Here is a 21,659-nt window from a genome sequence, read left to right on the forward strand (position 1 = left end):
GGTTGGGCATAATCTCTGTCCCACACAGGGCTCGCGGTCTTAATCTCCACTTTACAGACGAGGGAACTGGCACAGAAAAGTTAAATGACTTGCCCTCGTCACACAGCAGACAAGTGGCAGAGCCGGAAGAAAAACTCATGTCCTCTGGCTCCTAGGCCCGTGCTCTTTCCACTAGGCCATGCTTCTTTCCAGTATCTTGTGTCCCTGTCAGAGATTGAATCCTGGGCTGGACAGATCATGGGTCTGGTTAATCGTCAAATATTCTTATGATACTGGCAAGCAAACATGTTCCCCTGTCATTAGCGGTCTCAGGACTTTGTTCTTCTGTTTAATTACTGGCCTAGCATGAGGCTGACAGAGGACATGAGTTTTACTTTTGGCTCTGCCACTTGTCTGCTGTGTGAACTTGGACAAGTTACTTAACTCCTCTGTGTCTCAGTTTCTTCATCTGTAAAATGGAGATTCAAAACCTAGTCTCCCTCCTGATTAGACTGTGAGCCCCATGTGGGATACGGTCTGTGTCTGACCTGATTAATTTCTATCTACTCCTACACTCAGCACTTAGGAGGCTATTTGGCACATTAGTAAGCACTTAAATATCATTATTCATTATTATTGTCATGTACTTCCACAGTGGCTCTTTTATCTACAGACCAATTCAGTTTTCCCCCAAATCAAAGAGATGAAATAATCAAAATGAATCGGGGTGTTCCTGAATCCAATTTAACTCCTGGTCCTTGATCATTCAATCCTTTTCATTCATTCAGTCATATTTATTGAGCGCTTACTGTGTGCAAAGCACTATACTAAGCGCTTCAGAGAGTATAACAGATGGTACTGACTGCGAAACCTGTGCCTGACTTTACTGTTAATGACACTGGATTGGCATCAGAGGAAAATGTGGGGTTTTTCACTTCCTCCATGACTTGATCTCAACTTGGATCCCTGATGAATATTTTAGTTTGTCACAGAAAAAGTAGAGGGTAGCATCAGTGACTTCTGGCCCAAACCCTAGGTTAGAAGAAAGTGGCATTTAATCTTCAGTGAGTGAAATGTTAGGCTGGGAAGGGTAAATAGCTATTTTTTTCCCTCCCAGATTGGTAATGGAACCAGAAGTCTTTACGTTGGCAGATTCTTTTGTGAAACAATTTTTGCTAAAAATCACAGCAGTTTTTAATAATTTCAAAAAGGAGGTAATTTTTTCCCCACAGGAGATAACTTCTTTAAAGCACTTTGTGAATCACAGCCTCTTTGTAAACGGTTACACTACTTAGTTATAACCAGGCAAAACATTAACCTGAAACTAGCAGGCCATTGCTTTTAAGGCTGAGCCAGACTGAGCATCAAAATAATTTTCGTTGGGCTTATGCTAGTCCTTTCTGGAATACCCAACTTTCTCGTGGTTCCTGTGGTCTGAAATGTCATAGCTCTTTGAAATGCCACTCTGCTCTCAGAAGCATGAATAGAAAGGCCTAAATTGAGTTTAAAAAGGAAACAATATTCTTGGAAACTGTGGAATCTCCACTACTTTATAAACTCTCCATTGCCTGTGGGCAAGTCACTTAACTTAAGGATGGGTCAGTGAAAATTAAATTCCCTAAATGTTCAATACTGAGAAGAGGCAGAAGCAATGTAGGCTTTGGAGAGTTAATATGTTTTTTGAGAAGCAACGTGACCTAACGCGAAAATCACAGGCCTCAGAGTCAGGGAAGCTGGGTTTTAATCCCGGCTCCACCGCCTTTTGACCTTGGACAAATCACTTAACTTCTCTGGGCCTCAATTTCCTCATCTGTAAAATGGGGATGAAATTCTAATCAGACTGTGAACCCCATGTAGACAGGGACTTTGCCCAACCTGATTACTTTCCCTCTAGACTGTAAGATCCTCGTGGGCAGGCAACTCCTCTCTGTCATTCAACCCACACAATTCAATCCATCACGAAATCCTGTCAGTCCCACCTTCACAACATAGAAAAAACCCGCAAATCCTGTTGGTCCACCTTCACAACGTAGAAAAAACCTGCCCTTTCCTCTCCATCCAAACTGCTACCACGTTAATACAATCACTCATCCTGGATTACTGCATCAGCCTCCTTGCTGACCACCCAGCCTCCCGCCTCTCCCCACTCCAGTCCATACTTCACTCTGCAGCCCGGATCATTTTTCTACAAAAACATTCAGGATATGACACCCACCCCCTTCAAAAAACTCCAGTGGTTGTCCATCCACCTCTACATCAAACAAAAACTACTCACCTCTTCTACAACCCAGCTCCTCTAGTGCTAACCTTCTCAAGAAACATACATTCCCTCATCTTTACATTATATATTAATTACTTATTTATTCATATTAATGTCTGGCTTCCCCTCTAGACTGTAAGATAGGGTATGTGTCTGCTAATTTTGCTGTACTGTACTTTTCCAGTGCCTTTTACAGTGCTCTGCTTATAATAAGTGCTCAATAAATACCACTGATCTATTGATCATCCCAACTCACCATATGCTAAGGGAATACATGGCAATGAATGACTTGAGCAATGACAACATACTTAAAAATTATGAGCTATAAAGGCCACCAGTTCTAGCCTCACTCTGCAGGCAAAACGGACCTGACGTTTTAACTGTCAAATAAAAAGTAATCTCCAATTAGCGTTTGGTTGCTTGTCAAGATATTCTCTGCCTGACCCATGATTTTATAGCTCTCAACTAGTTGCAATTTCCCTGGGAAGATGCAGTGGAGAACAAAAGGAAAATAAATCCCCCTGCTTCAAACTGCCAAAAGCTGGCTATCATTATAAATAAACTCTAGCTACAGCGTAACAAACAGGATCTAACAGACCCAATTTGTTTAATGTTGGCATAAAAGGCTGCCAGCTTAGTTCCTTGCCAAATATTTCATGGACATGAAAGAGGATGAGAGATCATACAAACTAAAGGAGTTGATATAATTCACTCTGAGGGTAGATCTGGGTTTCTGAAAGACATTATTAGACCTAATTACATTCAGGTTTGAATTAGCATCCCAAGAAGACGACCCTAAACCAAGGAAAACTTGTTTCTCTTTTAGGGCTTTCCTAGGGAATCCTGGAGAGGTTGGTGGTTGGGGGGGAGGGGGAATGGATTACTTATTAGGAGGAGGGAAATGTCACAGCAACTTCCACTGGAAATAACGTGATTAGTCTCCAGTTAAGAGAGGAAATCATGGCTTCCATCAGGTACACGATCCTCCCGGATCTTTCTTCACATTAAAGGAGGAGGACTAGGACCGGAGCTCAGAAGGAGCCCAGTCATGAAGATGGCAGGCCCTTCCAAGACAACAGAGCCCCCTCCAGAAGCCACTGTGGCCAGCTAAACCAAGCTCTCAAACTATGGATTTCCAATACCATGAAGCTCGGCTGATGGGACCCCAACATGGAGGGGGTGGACCAAAAGGGTAATAATAATAATTGTCGTATTTGTTAAAACTTACTATGTGCCAGGCACTGTACTAAGCACTGGGGTGGATGCCAGCAAATCAGTCTGGATAATGCCTGTACCGCATGGGTCTCCCAATTTCAATCGCCGTTTTACAGATGAGGGAACTGAGACCCAGAGAAGTGAAGTGACTTGCCCAAGGCCACACAGCAGACAAGGGGCAATGCCGGGATTAGAACCCAGGTCCCTCTGGCTCCCAGGCCCGTGCTCTATCCATTCGGCCACCCTACTTCCTCACACCACGCTAGATGGCTTAAGCAGTCTGAGAGGGCATGGAAAATGCAACCAGCCAGACTACCCCCACTCACCCTAAATTCCAAATTCCCATCCGCAAGTGAGAAAAACTTCATGCAAATAGTTTTCTGTTCTTAATGGCCTGACAAAAACCTCCTGAAACTCACCTTTAACAACTCATCTCCTGACTCGGCCTGGGAAGCAATGCGAAACCCTGATATTGGATTTTTCCATTTTTCCTGTCCCTTCTGAAACATTTCCCTCTTCTGCTTTAAGCATCTACTTCCCTTTGACATTTCTCTCAGCTGACAAATGACTGGTCTCTAAATGGAGACAATCTGAATCACAAGCTTCTCTCTAACTGGGTGAAGTGTGCATTTAGGTCAACAAATAACCTCCAAAGACATCACTTGTGACCACCTAAAATATAAACCCACATGCATGTGTGGTCTAGTGGGTAGCAGCGTGGCTCAGTGGAAAGAACCTGGGCTTTGGAGTCAGAGGTCATTGGTTCGAATCCCAGCTCCGCCACATGTCTGCTGTGTGACCTTGGGCAAGTCACTTAACTTCTCTGAGCCTCAGTTACCTTATCTGTAAAATGAGGATTAAGACTGTGAGCCCCATTGGGACAACCTGATCACCTTGTATCCCCCCAGCACTTAGAACAGTGCTTGCACATAGTAAGCACTTACCAAATGCCATTATTATTATTATTATTATTATTATAGAGCACAGGCTTGGGAGTCAGAAGGGCCCAGTTTCTAACCAATTCCTCAGTCCCTTTTTCAAAGTCATTGGAACCTTTTCTTGGGAGCACTGTCTCAGAGAAGCAGTGTGGCCTAGTGGATAGGGCAGGAGCTCGGGAGTCAGACGGTTGTAGGTTCCAATCCCAGCTCTGCCACTTGTCTGCTGTGTGACCTTGGGCAAGCCACTTCACATCTCTGAGCCTCAGTCACCTCATCCGTTAAATGGGGACACGGGCCGCGTCCAAGCTGATTATCTTTCATCTGCCTCAGAGCTTAGTACAGTGCCTGGCACCGAATAAGTGCTTAATAAATACTCTGAAAAACAAATGTGCGCACCTAAACTCTCTCTGTATCGAACACTTTGTGGTAGACCATCAATCCTGTACTAATCACTACCATAATTGGGTGGGGTTGAGGGAATTATTACAGTTCTGGAACATTGATGATTTCCACACTTGAAGGACTCTGATAATAATAATAATAATGGCATTTATTAAGCACTTACTATGTGCAAAGCACTGTTCTAAGTGCTGGGGAGGTTACAAAGTGATCAGGTTGTCCCACCGGGGGGCTCACAGTCTTTATCCCCATTTTACAGATGAGGGAACTGAGGCCCAGAGAAGTGAAGTGACTTGCCCAAAGTCACACAGCTGACAATTGGTGGAGCCGGGACTTGAACCCATGAACTGTGACTCCAAAGCCCATACTCTTTCCACTTAGCCAAGTTGCTTCTCTATTTGCTCTGATTTGCTTTGCTGTTCACACACCAATAAAGAAGGTAGAATATTTGTCCATATTTGATACCCTTTACCTTCAGAGCCTTTAGAAAATGCTGCGACCTTTTCTGAGCTTAAACTATTAAGTACTCACTGTTGAATGGACGAATCCAGAACATAACTAACCCGTGTGTCAGTGATGAGTTTGGAGCTGTCCAAACCAAAGAGACTTTGGAAAGCAGCTGAACTTGCAAGCCACCGCCAGGTCTTTTTATTACAAATACACAGTGTTCCAAGTTGTGTGCCATCTCGTTTATTTCGGTTCTATTTAGCCTGGTACCGATCCTAAAATGTCAACTTTTCTGCTTCCCACAGACACGGCATTTACAAGGGCTATCCCTAGAGGGGAGGGGGCTCTGCCCAGATCGGGAGGTATGGGGTTTAAGGAGTAGGGAAGCAGCGTGGAAAAAACGCTGGGAGTCAGAAGAACCTGGGTTCCAATCCTGACTCCACCACGTGCCTGCTTTGTGACTTTGGGGAAGTCACTTCACTTCTCTATGTCTCAGTTCCCTTAACTGCAAAATGCAGATTCAACGACTGTTCTCCCTCCTGCTCAGATTGTGAAACCCATCTGGAATCTGATTATCTTCTACCTACCCCAATGAGACTTTAAGCTCGTTGTGGGCAGGGAATGTGTCTGCTATCATATTGTCCCTCCCGAGCACTTAATACAGTGCTCTGCTGGCAGTAAGTGCTCAATAAATACAATTGACTGACCCTGGCACTTAGTACACAGTAAATATTTAAATACCACAATTATTTTTAGGGCCACCTGCTCCAAGAGTCATTCTTTTCTGCCCTGGCTGGGAAGACTGTGAGCCTCACAAGAGAAAGGGACTGTGTCCAACCTGATTTGCTTGTATCCACCCCAGCACTTAGTACAGTGCCTGGCACATAGTAAGTACTTAACAAATACCACAGTTATTATTATTCCCGCCACCCCTCATTAGTTCCAAATATAGAGAAGTTAAAAGACTTGTTCAAAGTTACACAGCAGGCACTTGGAGGAATTGGAATCATAATCCAGGGTTCCTCTCTCTCAGACCTTTGCATCATCATTATTATTACTTGGATTTGCACACTTTAGTCAAACTCCCCCTGCCCCGCAGCACTTTCCACATATCCGTAATCTATTTATTTTTATTAAAGTCTGTCTCCCCTTCTAGTCTCTACGCTCATTGGGGGCAGGGAACCGGTCTACCAACTCTGTTATATTGGACTCTCTCAAGCCCAATAAGTGCTCAATAAATATGATTGATGGATCAATTAAGTAACTGGGTGATTCCTGTGGAAATCCAAATTCATCATGGTCTGAGAGTCCCAGGTGAAGAAATCTCCACTCAGGCAAAAAAAATCATTAAATCACTGGTTTAAGCCCATCCAAAGAGTTGCCCTCTCTAGGAGGCATGCCTTTTTATGGTATTTGTTAAGCACTTACTATGTGCCAAGCACTGTACTAATCTGGAGTAGGTACAAGTTAATCAGGTTGGATGCAGCCCCATTTTACAGATCATTGAAAATCTCCTCCTTCTTGAGGCTTTTGATAACAACTAAATTCTTTTTTTGGGTATCTGTTAAGCACTTACTACGTGCCAAGTGCTGTGCTAAACACTAGAGTAGATACAAGTTTATCAGTTTTGAACACAGTCCCTGTCCTACATGGAGCTCACAGGCTTAATCCTCAATTTGCAGACGAGTTAACTGAGGCCCAGAGAAGTGAAGTGACTTGCCCAACATCACACAGGAGCCAAGTGGTGGAGCCGGGATAAGAACCCGGGTCCCTCTGAATCCCAGGCCTGTGCTCTATCCACTAGGCCATGCTCCCTCTCTAGAAATCCTTCAGGCCTTGAAACAATTAGGCTTCACCAAATAACGGCAAAGCCGCGATCTGTTCCATCACTCGGCCCCGACACGCGGAAGTAACATGAACAGCTGCTTGCAATTAATTTGCTTAAAATAAATCTATCAAGCTTTTAACATGCGCTCCAATTAAATCCGTTCTATTAAATTGGTACCGATGGATTAAAAACATATTTTTTCCAAGAGCTCGAAATCCGGCACAACTTATGTTCTCTCTTCACCCGAAAGACTGGATGGTAGTTTAGAGTCTGAAAAGCAAACTTTGGTCATGCCCAGGACTCCAGGATGACATGGGAACAAAGAAAGTCATGTGACCCCTTTGTGGATGGTGACCACAGCCTGAGTGGTATTTGTTAAGCGTTTACTATGTGCCAGGCACTGCACTAAGTGCTGGGGTGAACACCAGCAAATCAGGATGGACACAGTCCCTACCCCACAAGGGGCTCACAGTCTTAATCCCGATTTGACAGATGAGGCAACTGAGGCACAGAGAAGTTGACTTGCCCGAGGTCAGACAGCAGACAAGTGGTGGAGTGGTAGATTAGAACCCAGGTCCTTTTTGTCTCCCAAGTCCATGCTCTACCCACTAGACCACGCTGCTTCTCAGCCACAGGGCTAAAGGCTCACAGTTTGCCCAGTTTGTGCTCCCTTTTTTTTTTTAATAGCATTTGTTGAGAGCTTACTATGTGCTGGGCACTGTTTTAAGTGCTTAAACTCCTTCAAACTGTCTGCTCTGAGGGGGCTGAGAGGGGCCACGGAAATCCTTCAAAATGTGAGAGAGAGCCACCTGGGCAGTCGAGAGGCCAGATCAGTGCTCTGATCATTTGTTTATTTGTTTTCCCCCTTGGTTTTGTAAATGGTCCCTGGAGTTAATAAAGCTAAAAGCTATTAGAAACAGGTTTGTTTCCCCCAAGCATGGAAGAACCAAGCAACGACAGGACGTTTTGGTCACAGATATTTTTGGATCCTAAATTCCGACTCCCTGAAGTTATTCATCTGCGTGCATGCAGAACCATCGGGCAGGTCTAGCCTACGAGTAACCATCATCAATCAATGGTATTTATTACTGAGTGCTATGTGCAGAGCGTTGTTCTGAGTGCTTGGGAGAGCACACTACAAGAATTAGCAGACACATTCCCTGCCCATAATGAGCTTACAGTCTAGAGAAAGCAATCGGGGAGAAGGTGGGTGGGAGGAGGTTATCACCCTCGCAACCCACCCAAGGCGCCGTAAGTTCACTGGAGACGGTGAGGAGAAAAGGCAACATTTAAATAGGAAAAAATAAATAACGGACAACGCCAAATGCTAATAATTGGGCAGCATGTGTCCCGCTCCACAGAGAGGGATCAAAGCACACTCCTGTATTTATAATCCAGAAGTCTACATTCCAGCTTGGAGTAGATGTTGGGAGAGTGATGGCATATTTTTACAGTTAGCAACATCCAGTCTTGAGGCTTCTGCGTGCTGAAGGAGTCTGTTGCTTCCATCTTTAGTGAAAAAGATTAGTAAACACTCAAGAACCGAACAATTTTAGTAACGGGTTTTTTTGGGGGGGTGAAGAGACCTAATTCTCAGAGAGGGAGCATGACTATTATACTTATTCCTGTCATGCCATTTGCTTATTTTTTCCTTCTGTTTAGGAGGCTTAAATCAGTTGGAACAAAGGTAATATTTTAGGTGCTTCAGCGTGGCCTAGCCAACAACGGTATTTATTGAGCGTTTATTTTGTGTAAAGCACTGTATTAAAGCGCTTGGGAGCGTACAGTTCAACAGAGTTGTTAGAAACGACCCCTGGCTACCGATTGATTGACGGTCATGCATAAGACAGTGAAAACAGGATGCTTAGAGGAACGCTGTGGTCATTGAGTTCCCGGACATCCATCCTCACTCCACTTCTAACATTCCTAATATTTCCGGCTAACAACCGGGAGGTTTGAAAATCCTTGTGCCTGACTCCCACCTGGTATGAATTCAGCCACAGGGAAATGGGGAGAGATCTAGGAAGAATAGGAGTCTAAAGGAGAGGAGGGTGCAAAATACTGTCAGATAAGGTCGTGAGTTAATAAGTTAGTCGGTGGGAAGTTTGAAGAGTCACAGTAAGGTACGGAAGGGAAGTGGGAAGCAATCAGGTGGAAGAAGGATCAGAAGATCGGCCGTAGGATGCCAATCATTAGAACAATTTCCCATTTATGCAATCCCATGACTCCATTTTCCCTTTCGGGATAAGTACGCAAAGGCGTCTTTACTGCAGGGACAGCTGCGAGGCTCTGGAGGGAAGGAGCGACGTGGAGAAGAAGAGATTCTACCCATTGGCGATGATGATAATAATAATAATGATGATGATGGTATTTGTTAAGCGCTTACTATGTGCCAAGCATTGTTCTAACCCTGGGGTAGATACAAGGTTATCAGGTTGTCCCACGTGGGGCTCACAGATTTAATCCCTATTTTTACAGATGAGGTAACTGAGGCACAGAGAAGTTAAGTGACTTGCCCAGGGTCACACAGCAAACAAGTGGCGGAGCCGGGATTAGAACCCATGACCTCTGACTCCCAAGCCCGTGCTCTTTCCACTGAGCCACCATCGCTGTCTCTTTCTGGGTAGACTCCAACGGGGCACACAGCATTTTAGGAAAATGCCCTCCAGCTGGGCGAGGCTTGCCAGCCTTCTTGTACCTGGAACTTGAGGTGAGCATCAGCTCTGCCTTCAAGGCACAGCATTCGTGTCTTTTCTTCTCTTTTTTGCCTCTTCCTGACAAGGAGGAGATGGGAAAGAAGAGCAGCTGGTGGCAGGCAAGAATCATCACTCCTAATGATAGATTGGGGCCTAAAGTTCTCCTCTTTAAAGCACTTTGAAGTTTATGTGGAGCAGCTGGAAACTCCAATTAGCCAACTGTTTGAGAAAGCTTTCCTCCACCATCCCCTTTCCCCCTACCCACCCCCAACCCGGCTTCCAAACAGCTCTGGGCCGTTCAGCGGGGGACCGCTTCTTACCTACCTACGGACCTTCTTTTTGCCCTCGTAAAAAATCTTTACTATTTCATTTGGAGCGAGAGGAAACAAGCGCTCAAAGTTTCAATCATATTTAAATACATTTTCTGTTTTCAGATGAATACAAGGGGGAAGCACTTTTATTAGGGCTATTAAACACGGGGCCATTGGACCTCGGTAAAAACTGCACACCGCCCTTCCAACACAAACAGTGAGGCGGAATTACAGTGATTGGCTTTAGAAATGGAAAAACAAACCCCAAACCTTTTAAAGGGAAGAAAAACCCTCCAAAAATTTTCCAAAAAAAAAAAAAAAAAAGGAATTAGATAACAGTTTAGTGACATTTTCCAACTGGATTTTGGAAAGCTTTTCAGAGTTAAAGAAGGGTAAGAAATCGTCTTTATAAAGGCATGACTGTCCCCTTACCTAAGTTTTAGGGGGTTCGGTTTAAGCCCATCCAGAGAGTTGCCCTCTCTGGAGGCATGCCTTTTTATGGTATTCGTTAAGCACTTACTATGTGCCAAGCACTGTACTAATCTGGAGTAGGTACAAGTTAATCAGGTTGGATGCAGCCGTAATCCCCATTTTACAGATGAGGTAACAGGCACAGAGAAGTGAAGTGACCTGCCCAAGGTCACACAGCCGACAAGTGGCAGAGCCAGGATTAGAACCCAGCTCCCTTGACACCCTAGTCCCGTGCTCTTTCCACTAGGCCATGCTCCCCCGAATTATCCCTCAGCTTCCTGGCCTTTGTGTCAAGCCATCAGCCGCCTGGGAGGCATATATTTACTTCTGCTTATTATTGCCATCTATCCTGTCACTCTTCGCGACGCAATATTCGTCAATTTGTGTCTGTCGTCCCCTCCGACCCCACCAGAGCAGGGATAATGACTTCTGCACCTTCAGAATGTGCCCCAAGTGCCTAGCGGCGAGTCTACAACCAGGAAACGTTCTGTCAAGACGGTCAATTCTGATGCCCAGCTGGATGAAATGATGATGATGGACATCGTTAAGTGCTTACTACGTGTCAAGGACTGTTGTAAGTGCCGGGGTAGATACAAGCTAATCAGGTTGGACGCAGGTGGCTCAGGAAAGAAATCCACCTTTGGTTCCGGGTAAGAATTTTAGTTATTGCTTAAAACAGTCTCCATCGGACCTGAGAAACAAAAGTCCTGCTACTGAATTAACTATTGTTAACACATTCCCGGTTCCCTGATGAAAAGCAGTGTGGCCTAGTGGATAGAGCACGGGCTTAGGAGTCAGAAGGACCTGGGTTCTAGTCCTGGCTCTGCCACTTGTCTGCTGTGCACAGTTTCTCTGTGCCTGTGTTACCTCATCTGGAAAACGGGGATGAAGACTGTGAGCTCCATCTGGGACATGGACTGTGTCCAACCTGATTAGCTCGTGTCTACCCCAGCACTTAGAAGAGTGCCTGGCATATAGTAAGTGCTTAAGAAATACCATTTTTTTTTAAAAGCAGGGCTATTTGGATACCTAGACTCATTCGGCATCCCCGCCGATTGGACCCAGATTTGCTTAACTCCCAGTAGCGCCAAACGTGGGTCGAAAATGCGGCCCCACATTATCTTAGGTAGCTTTCTCACTGCATCACGGCAGAGCCCATTTTTCCCCCCCATCAAAGCAAACTATTCAGTTTTTACCCAATGTCTTAATTCCCTTCCTCTTTTCATCCCTATTTATTGAACATCTACTGTGGACAGAGTGCATTTCTGGACCCTGACGCTAAGCCTCTAGACCGTGAGCCCGCTGTGGGCAGGGATGTATCTGTTTGTTGTTATACTGTACTCTCCGAAGCCCTTAGTACAGTGCTTTGCACACAGTAAACACTCACTAAATACAATTGATTGATTAAGCAACACAATCCCCATCCTGTAGGCATTTAGTAGGGCAGAGCCAGAAAAGAATCCAGCAGACAGAAGATAAAAATAGCATAGAAAGATTCAGACAATGAAAGGGTCCTGCTGAGACTAAGAGGCCTTCCCTAAGTCCTCCTTTCCTCTTCTCCCCCTCCCTTCTGCGTCACCTTGACTTGCTCCTTTTATTCATCCCCCCTCCCAGCCCCAAAGCACTTAACGTACCTATCTGTCATTTTATTTATTTATATTAGTGTCTGTCTCTCCCTCTAGACTGTAAGCTCACTGTGGGCAGGGATATATAGTTATATATATATATATATATATATATATATATATATATATATATATATATATATATTATGTAGTTATACTCTTCCAAGGGCTTGGTACAGTGCTCCGCACAGAGTAAGCACTCAATAAATACGACTGACCGGCTTTGGCAGAACAACAAGCCAATTTTCAAAGTTCTTGATGCTTCTAGTATTAGAAAATTCCCCAGGCTCCAACTGTTTCCTGGACGGATGATGCTGAAAGATGCCGTGTTTTGGGCGGGTAAAGATGTCTACTCTCTAAATGATGGTGAGCGAATGCACAAATAACAGAGAAAACCAAGAGAGTGCTTTGATTAGAGGGCGAAAGCCAAACAGTTTTAACAGAAGGGTTGAGTTACTTAACTTGGAATGTTGATAAATAGATGAGTCTGGACTCTGAAATAAGGTTTTAAGACTTTAATATCCTCTATGGCCATTTGTCATATTTGACATCTGTTTATAGGTTTAGAGGCTCCAGGGGTACCGGGTCTCAGTATTCTCTGCAATATATTTAGGAAAGAAAAGCAGGCTCTCTTTCTTTCTTTGCGCAAATGAAAAAGCTTCTCTACCTAATAAATTTGGTGGCATTTTTGCGAAGACGGAGAATGGGACTGCTTTAACTCATTTGCACCGTACAAAGAGCATCAAGAGAGACAGTACCTGATGTTTTATGGGCCCGAGCGACTGAGGGATTAAGCTCGGTTCGGGCAGACAACTTGTTTTCCTAGAAAAGCGAAATCCTGGGCCATGGGGCTTCAATATGTCTTGCTCTGTCTGGAAGAAGTATTTCCTACGGACCAGTACGACTGAGTTGACCGGGATCCCAGCTCAATAAAGTTTCCATAATCAAAACAATTCAGAGTTGAGCTCCAACTTGAAAGGGCTTTTACCATCTGTCCCCGGGGACTTCTTTACAACCTCCTAAAACAGACCGATGTGGCTGACAACCGGGACCCGAACAACATGAATTTCATGTCGTCCGGCTGCTAAATCCTGGAACGAGAAACCTCCTTGGGAGAATACTGCAACTTCAGTTCAATGGCAAGAGATCCAAGTGAGGATTTACAAACAAAACACTTCCCCCAGCCTCCAGCCCACCCTCCTCAATCACGGAAATTGAGAAGGCAACAGATCACAGCTGTTAAAAACTTACACACTAAACTTAACCTCTCCCTTATCAGCCCCCTTTCTGGAAAACACCCAGTCAGTTCTTTTCCACATGCTGTCGATCAATCGATTGTACTTTCTGGGCGCTTACTGTGTGCTGAGTGCTGTACGAAGTGCTTGGGAGAGTCCTATACAACAGGGTTGGAAGGCATGTTCCCTGCCCACAAGAAGCTTACAGTCTAGGGGGGAGGTAGACATTAGAAGAAACTTAGGGATCTGTACATGAGAGTTGTGAGGCTGCAGGTGGGGTGAATAAGGGGTTGAAATCTGAGTGCAAACTAACGTCGTCAAAACGGTACCGAATTTGCAAGGACCGTCCGGTGACAAATCCGGAAGGGGAGGCGTTGGGGTGGGACTGAGTTAAATTGAGAAATGCAATCAAAATAACAAGGAATGGCATGTGGTCTCTGAGAAACACAAAGAAAGCAGGAAGCGTGGAAGTAGTAAGTGGCCATCAGTTTTATTTCAAGGCAGAAAGGAGAGCAATCGGTTGCCGGGGAGAAAGAAAATAGGGGAGTAGGAGAAGCTGGGAAACGAGTGTGAATCTGTGCAAGAAGGTCAGAAGGGGTTTCTAGAATCTGTCTCAAGCTGGAAACCCAGTTCTGCCCTGGAATAAGATTTCAGTAGGCGCGATGAAGGTGGTGTCATTTTCCATTTCTAATGTTTAGAGAGCCACCACCAAGGAACACTTTGATAACGGTTAGTTGGTATTCGGGTAGGGAAAGTGTTCCCCAACTCCACTGTACTATTCTCTCCCGGGTGCCTCGTACAGCGCTCGGCACCCAGAAAGCACTCAGTAAATGCCACTCATGGATTGATTCTAGGGCTCTTCAATCACTTGTTCTACTGCCCGAAAATGACGTCGTAGAGCCGTACACGATGTTATCTAAAACGCCCTTTGGAAGGAGAAAAGCGACTTGATTTGGGGTTGCTTGGGGAATAAATCCTTTGCGTTCCATGCCTTTCCACAATGCCCAGAGGCTCTCCGGTGTGGTGGAGGCAGCGGGGGAGACGGCTCCACGATAGCTCTCGTCTATTAGAAACAACTGCCAGATCTCTATGGGCTCAGGAACAAACCACACACTAACCCTGGCCCACAGCCATGACCGCATTTTGCTCTGGGCCGCTACGGAGTTCTGGATAAAATTTCTTTAAGAACTTCATAAGATTATATAAGACTTTTCCTTCTAAACCTAGCTGGGGGGGCCGAGGGGAGGTTCTGAAGTCAGTTCTCTCAAGCCATCATCAAATCCCGTCTGGGAGAGGCCTTCTAAACCACCTGCAGGAATCTAATAGGGAACTAGAACGGACCCAGGCCTCTCTTATCCCAGCAGAAGGCTGGATTCCACGGCTTCTGTCGGGGTGATCCACAACACGCTTCCGGGTCATTGCTCAAACTGTCAAACATTGAGATAAACTAGGCCCACTGGCTCCAAAATCCCCCCACCTTTGCGATGGAAATACAGAATTCCATACGCCAATTTTTTTTTAAATGGCATTTGTTAAGCGCTTACTAGGTGCACTGGGCTAGGAAATAATAATGTTGGCATTTGTTAAGCGCCTACTATGTGCCGAGCACTGTTCTAAGCACTGGGGTAGATACAAGGTAATCAGGTTGTCCCACGTGGGGCTCACAGTCTTAATCCCCACTTTACAGATGAGGTAACTGAGGCACAAAGAAGTGACAATAATAATGATAATAATGGTATTTGTTAAGCGCTTACTATGTGCCAAGCACTGTTCCAAGCACTAGGGTAGATACAAGGTAATCAGTTTGTCCCACGTGGGGCTCACAGTCTTAATCCCCATTTTACAGATGAGGTAACTGAGGCACAAAGAAGTACGTGACAATAATAATGATAACAATGGTATTTGTTAAGCGCTTACTATGTGCCAAGCACTGTTCCAAGCACTAGGGTAGATACAAGGTAATCAGTTTGTCCCACGCGGGGCTCACAGTCTTAATCCCCATTTTACAGATGAGGTAACAGAAGCACAAAGAAGTACGTGACAATAATAATGATAACAATGGTATTTGTTCATCATCATCATCATCAATCGTATTTATTGAGAGCTTACTATGTGCAGAGCACTGTACTAAGCGCTTGGGAAGTACAAATTGGCAACATATAGAGACAGTCCCTACCCAACAGTGGGCTCACAGTCTACAAGCACTGTTCTAAGCACTGGGGTAGATACAAGGTAATCAGTTTGTCCCACGTGGGGCTCACAGTCTTAATCCCCATTTTACAGATGAGGTAACTGAGGCACAAAGAAATAAGTGACTTGCCCAAACTCACACAAGGTGATACAAGGCGAGCGGGGCGGACACAGTCCCTTGCCCCACTTGCAGCCCACGGCCTTAAATCACCACTTTACAGACGAGGGACCTGAGTCACAGAGACGTGAAATGACTTGCCCAAGACCACACATCAGGCAAGTGGCAGGGCCGGGATTAGAACCCAGGTCCTCTGACACCTTGGCCTGGGCTCACTCCACTAGGCCGTGCTGCTTGGAGTTTAGAACAAAGTAGTTTGGCCAGTGGAGAAGGCACATCACTGCATCCCCAGGGAAAGCACATTCAGGAAATTCAGAGGCAGGAAAGGAAGTCAATCGAGAGAAGAAGATTAGAATCTAAACACATAGCAGTCAGAGAATGAACGTGTCGGCTGACTCTTGTGTTTTACTCTCCCAAATAATAATAACAATAATAATAATGGCATTTGTTAAGCGCTTACTATGTGCAAAGCACTGTTCTAAGCGCCAAATGCTTAGTATAGTGCTCTGCACGTAGTAAGCATTCAATTAATACCATTAATGATGATGGGAGAAAAAACCTGGCTATAAAACACAAGGCGGCTCAGTCATCCCAGCCATCCCAGTTTCACACATGGAATCTACTCCACCGCTTACCTGCAACTAAATGACGTTAAACAGCCCAAAACCCACTGCTCTTTTAGAGTACCTAGGGCCACGTCTGGACTTTCAAAGAAAAGTCCTCACACACTTTGTGCAGCTGCTACCAAGATGTTAGTCTGGCCTCAAACCATTTCTGTTTTATGGTCCAGCAATATATGGCTGCAGAAAGGCAATATTCCTTGGGGGCTGGGGACTGGGGCCCCTTGAATGCCAATAGACAGGAAACACAAGCCTTGCACCTGACTCTCTCTTATCTTTCAACCTTTTCGGCACAGTCACCAGCCCACTTAGGTACAAAAGGCAGGCCTCATTCATTAATTCATTCAATCGTATTTATTGAGCGCTTACTGTGTGCAGACCACTGTACTAAGTGCTTGGGAAGTACAAGTGGGAAACATATAGAGACGGTCCCTACCCAACAGCGGGCTCACAGTCTAGAAGGGGGAGACAGACAACAAAACATATTAACAAAATAAAATAAATAGAATAAATATGTACAAGTAAAATAGAGTAATAAATACATATATACATATATACAGGTGCCTCAGAGTCCTAGGCTAGTCTTGGGTGGGAGGGATGGATTTTTGTGGCTAACCCACCTCCATCAAAAACAGTACAACTCCCACGAGGGTGGAGGGTCTTGGGGTCTGCAACGTTACCCACATTTTTGTCTTGGTGTGGTAGCTTCCGTCTGAGGAGCTCAGCGCACAAACAGATGCATTTATCCTCAGTTCAAGGAGACAGCTAGATGCCAAATGGCAATGTCTTTACCCCAAGAGCAAGAAGAGAGGTAGCGTTATCGAGTGGAGGCAAAGGCGAATAACAGAATCCAAAATTCCCAGGGGCGCATCTTCAGAGCCCCGCTAAAATCACATCTCCTCTAAGAGGCCTTCCCTGACTAAACCCTCATTTCCCCCACTCTCTGCATCACCTACTTTGAACTGAACCCCTTAAACACTTGACAGTCACCCCAACATCAGCCCTACAGCACTTAGGTACATATCCTTAGCCTCTTCCATTTTCTCTATCTTTTTTAACGTCCGTTTCCCCCCCCCAGACTGTAAACTCCTCGTGGACAAGGAACATGTCTAGCAACCCTTTTCTACTGCATTCTCTCAAGAGCTCAAGGCTCTGCACACAGTAAGTGTTTAATAAATGCCAATGATTGATTGATTTTAGACTGTGAGCCCACTGTTGGGTAGGGACTGTCTCTATGTGTTGCCAATTTGTACTTCCCAAGCGCTTAGCACAGTGCTCTGCACATAGTAAGCGCTCAATAAATACAATTGATGATGACTGTTCTCCTAGCAACACTATCCTCTTTAGGGAAATGGAACCAACTCTTGGTTCCAGCCAGAGGCGATCTGCCCGGGCTGACAATCAAAAGAATCCGGGCCTGACAGAGTTGTCATGTGATCAAAAAATGTAGAGGGAGGACGGTGACACTTTGGGGTTGTGCACAGATTTCACTTATCCACGCTGTCCCTGGGACAGCCCCACAGATATCGGAGGTAGGCCTGGGAGCGGTTAAAGGATGCGGGATGTGAAGTACGGAAACTCGAGGCTAAAATCTCCTTCCGGGAACACCACAATTTGCAGCTTCTAAAATACTTATCCGCAAAGACCCTTAAGCACACAGTACAGTGCTTTGCGCAAAGTAAGCGCTCAATAAGTACGAATGAATGAACTGAATGAAGACCAGTCACTCTACTGTGATTTGAGGAAGGGAAAGTTCACCGTTTTGTGAAGGAACTTCACAAGGACGAGGACACAGAGAGGATTTGTAAGGGTGGGCAGAGGAAATCATCCAAAAAATACCAATGCTATGACCGCCATTTACTACAGTACAGTTCTTGGGACCCACCCTTCTGCGTCGACCTTGCATTTGAAGCCTTTATTCACCCCACCTTCAGCTCGGCAGCACTTAGATACATATCCAGAATTTATTTTAATCTCTAGATTGTGACCTTCTCTTGGGCAAGGAATGTGTCTATAGACTCTGTTATATTGTACTCAGTACAGCTCTCTGCACACAGTAAGAGCTCAAGACAAATAAATACAATTGATGATCCTGTCGGAAGCCGCTTGAAGCCCAGCGAGTAGCTTAAATGTTTTAAGAACCATGTTCATCTATTTTTTTAATAGCTTTTGTTAAGCAGACTTTTTAGAGAAGGAGCGTGGCTCAGTGGAAAAAAGCACAGGATTTGGAGTCAGAGGTCAGGGGTTCAGATCCCGGCTCTGCCAATTGTCAGCTGTGTGACTTTGGGCAAGTCACTTCACTTCTCTGTGCCTCAGTTCCCTCATCTGTAAAATGGGGATTAAGACGGTGAGCCCCACGTGGGACAACCTGATCACCTTGTATCCCCCTAGCACTTAGAACAGTGCTTTGCACATAGTAAGTGCCTAACAAATACCATCAATATTATTATTATGGCATTTGTTAAGTGCTTTAATGTGTGCCAGGAACTGTACTGAATGCTGGGGTAGCTAACCAGCTAATCAGGTTGGACACAGTCCATGTCCCACACGGGGCTCACAGTCTTAATCCCCTTTTTATAGATGAGGGAACTGCAGGGCAGAGAAATGAAGGGACTTGCCCAAGGCCACAGAGCGGGCAAGTGGCAAAGCTGGAATTAGAACCCAGGTCCCAGGCTTCTCAACCTTCACTGGGCTTAGTCTAATAGGTATCTGAGCATCAAGCCCATGGAGATTTTCGCTTCTCCCCTGACCTGCCTCCATTCGGTACCTCCAACTACCACAGAGTTGGCGATCAAACCTCCTGCCCGTAAGACTCGGAGCCCGCTGACAGTCTTTGAAGGCAGCCTTTGAAGCACATTTGGTGAAGCAGCGGGCAAATACAATGAAGCTGCGGCTCAATTCGGTGAAAAGCTGGAGGCGCTTCACTGAAATCATTTAAGAGAATCCAACAGAGCATCAGGATTGCCTAACCAGTCTTATTCCCTGCTTCTAAGATTCTCCTCTATTGAAGACACAGCAGATTACTAGCACTTCTTTAAAGGGCTGGGGAATGAATTATTATCATTTATAGTATCTGGGTAAAAAAAATCATCTGATTTTTTTTTTCCCCAATCGCTCCTTTCAGCTCATCGCACCCAAAAAAGCCCAAAAATTTGTAATATCCCATCCACCCGGTGACTTGAACAATTTGCCATCAGGGACATTGGTGTCTCGGGATGGCAGCAGATATTTCTGCTGCTTCTTCCTCCCATCCAAGGAATAAGTCATCTGCGTCATAATCTCAACTCTGCCGTTTGTCATGTGACCTTGCCCAGAAATCATTCATTCATTCCATAGTATTTATTGAGCGCTTACTGTGTGCAGAGCACTGGACTAAGCGCTTGGGAAGTACAAGTCGGCAACATATAGAGACGGTCCCTACCCAATGACGGGCTCACAGTCTAGAAGGGGGAGACAGACAACGAAACAAAACATGAGGCAAGTGCTAAGGCTGGAATTAGAACCCAGGTCTCCTTTTCTTCTTTTAATGGCACTCGTTATGTGCCTACTAGGTGCCAGGCACTGTATTAAACCCTGGGGTAGATAGAAGCTAATTGGATTTGAACACAGTCCATGTCCCACGTGGGGCTCACAGTCTTAATCCCCATTTTACAGATGAGGCCCAGAGAAGTTACGTGACTCAGCCAAGGTCACGCAGCAAATTAATGCCTGTCTGCCCCTCCAGAATGTAAACTTGTTGGCTGGAAATGAGCCTGTTTACTATTATATTGTACTCTCCCAAGCACTTTGTACACTGCTTTGCACACAGTAAGCACTCAATAAATGCAACTGAATGAGTGAATGAACCCCCTCACCCTCAGTAAACATTTCCTATAGCATGGTGTTCAGTTTTCAAAAGAGTGGTGCCATGCTATTTTCTTCAGAATCGAGGGAGGGTTCCTCATGTTTGCTGTGAGCAAGAGGCAATACATAATGCTTGATGAAGTCCTGATAAAATTCTTAAGGTGAGTTTTCACACCAGGTAAAATTACAAACAACACCACTCCAAGTGAAGCAATTCACTCTAAGCACTGAATTAAAAATCTCCAGTGACCTTACCTAATCTATTACCATAAATTTCTGGTAAATAAGCAATTTAGTCCCATATTTAAGTCAACAGTCACAGCCACCAACACCACAACTTTGTGACATTACGATAATTTCTAAGTTCCTGTCTCAGGTTGCATCACAAATATTCTTCTCAGTGTCACCACCTAACCTAATCCAGAAAGCAGCTATATACGTAGCTCTCGAAAATGAGTTTGAAAAACAGTTAGTACAAATGGCCAATCCTTTATTTCTCCTGCAGGACAGATGGCCTCAGTCTTTGGCGGTTTCTATCCATCGGGGTTATTTATTGAGCATTCACTGGGTGCAGACCACTGCACTAAACTTTTAGGAGACGATTCAATAGAGTTAGGAGACATGGCCCCTGCTCACAAGGAGTTTACAATCCAGTTGAGACTTAAACCTCCTAAGAGACAGAGGGATGGCTACGATGGTTACCTGTCACACATCTCATCTACCTCACCACCGGTCCCAGCCCGCGTCCTGCCTCTGGCTGGGATCTCCCCTCCACCTTCACATCCAACAAACCATCGCTCTTCCCACCTTCAAAGCCTTATTAAATAAAAGCACACCTCCTCCAAGAGGCCTTCTGCGACTAAGCCCCCATTTTCCACTCTCCCAATCTCTTCCGCATCACCTTTGCACTTTCATTTGCGTCCTTCATTCAACCCACCCTCAGCCCCACAGCATTTATGTACATATTCTTAATTTATTTATAGCTGCTCCTTCTCTAGGCCATAAGCTTGTGTGGGCAGGGAACACACGTCTACTAACTTTGTTATATTGTACTCTCCCAAGTGCTTAGTACAGTACTTCAGCACACAGTGAGCACTCAATGAATATGATTGATGGACAGAATCCTCATAAAATCAATCAAAAGTGCACATATCTTAATCAAATCTAATTCATTAGAAATGGGAATTCACCTTAACGTACAACCATGAAAAGTCCATTACCAGCTATTCTCTAGATCTTCGATTGAGGCAAACTCTCTCAGCTAGCGAGGGAAATAGCGTAACCGACCAGAAAGAGTCACTCAAGAGGTGAGAACCTCAACATAATTCCAAGTTCAAATCCAAAGAAGAGGTGCCATTTATGAACAGCCTTTTCATTTCACAGTAGGACACTCTCCCTAGGCCCGTGTCTGAGTATACCATCAGTTTCTATAAGTAGGAAGGGATCCAGCGCTTAGAACAGTGCTCGGCACACAGTAAGCGCTT

At 45.0% G+C, this 21,659-nt stretch overlaps 1 protein-coding gene across 4 annotated transcripts in view; it reads right to left on the reverse strand.

The window, feature by feature from the left end:
• Nucleotides 1-21,659, reverse strand: part of NKD2 (NKD inhibitor of WNT signaling pathway 2) — a 73,567-nt gene that overhangs the window by 43,565 nt on the left and 8,343 nt on the right. The window lies entirely within an intron of this gene.

The sequence above is a fragment of the Tachyglossus aculeatus genome, chromosome X3 (assembly GCF_015852505.1).
Source record: "Tachyglossus aculeatus isolate mTacAcu1 chromosome X3, mTacAcu1.pri, whole genome shotgun sequence".
In the NCBI taxonomy this organism is placed as follows: domain Eukaryota; kingdom Metazoa; phylum Chordata; class Mammalia; order Monotremata; family Tachyglossidae; genus Tachyglossus; species Tachyglossus aculeatus.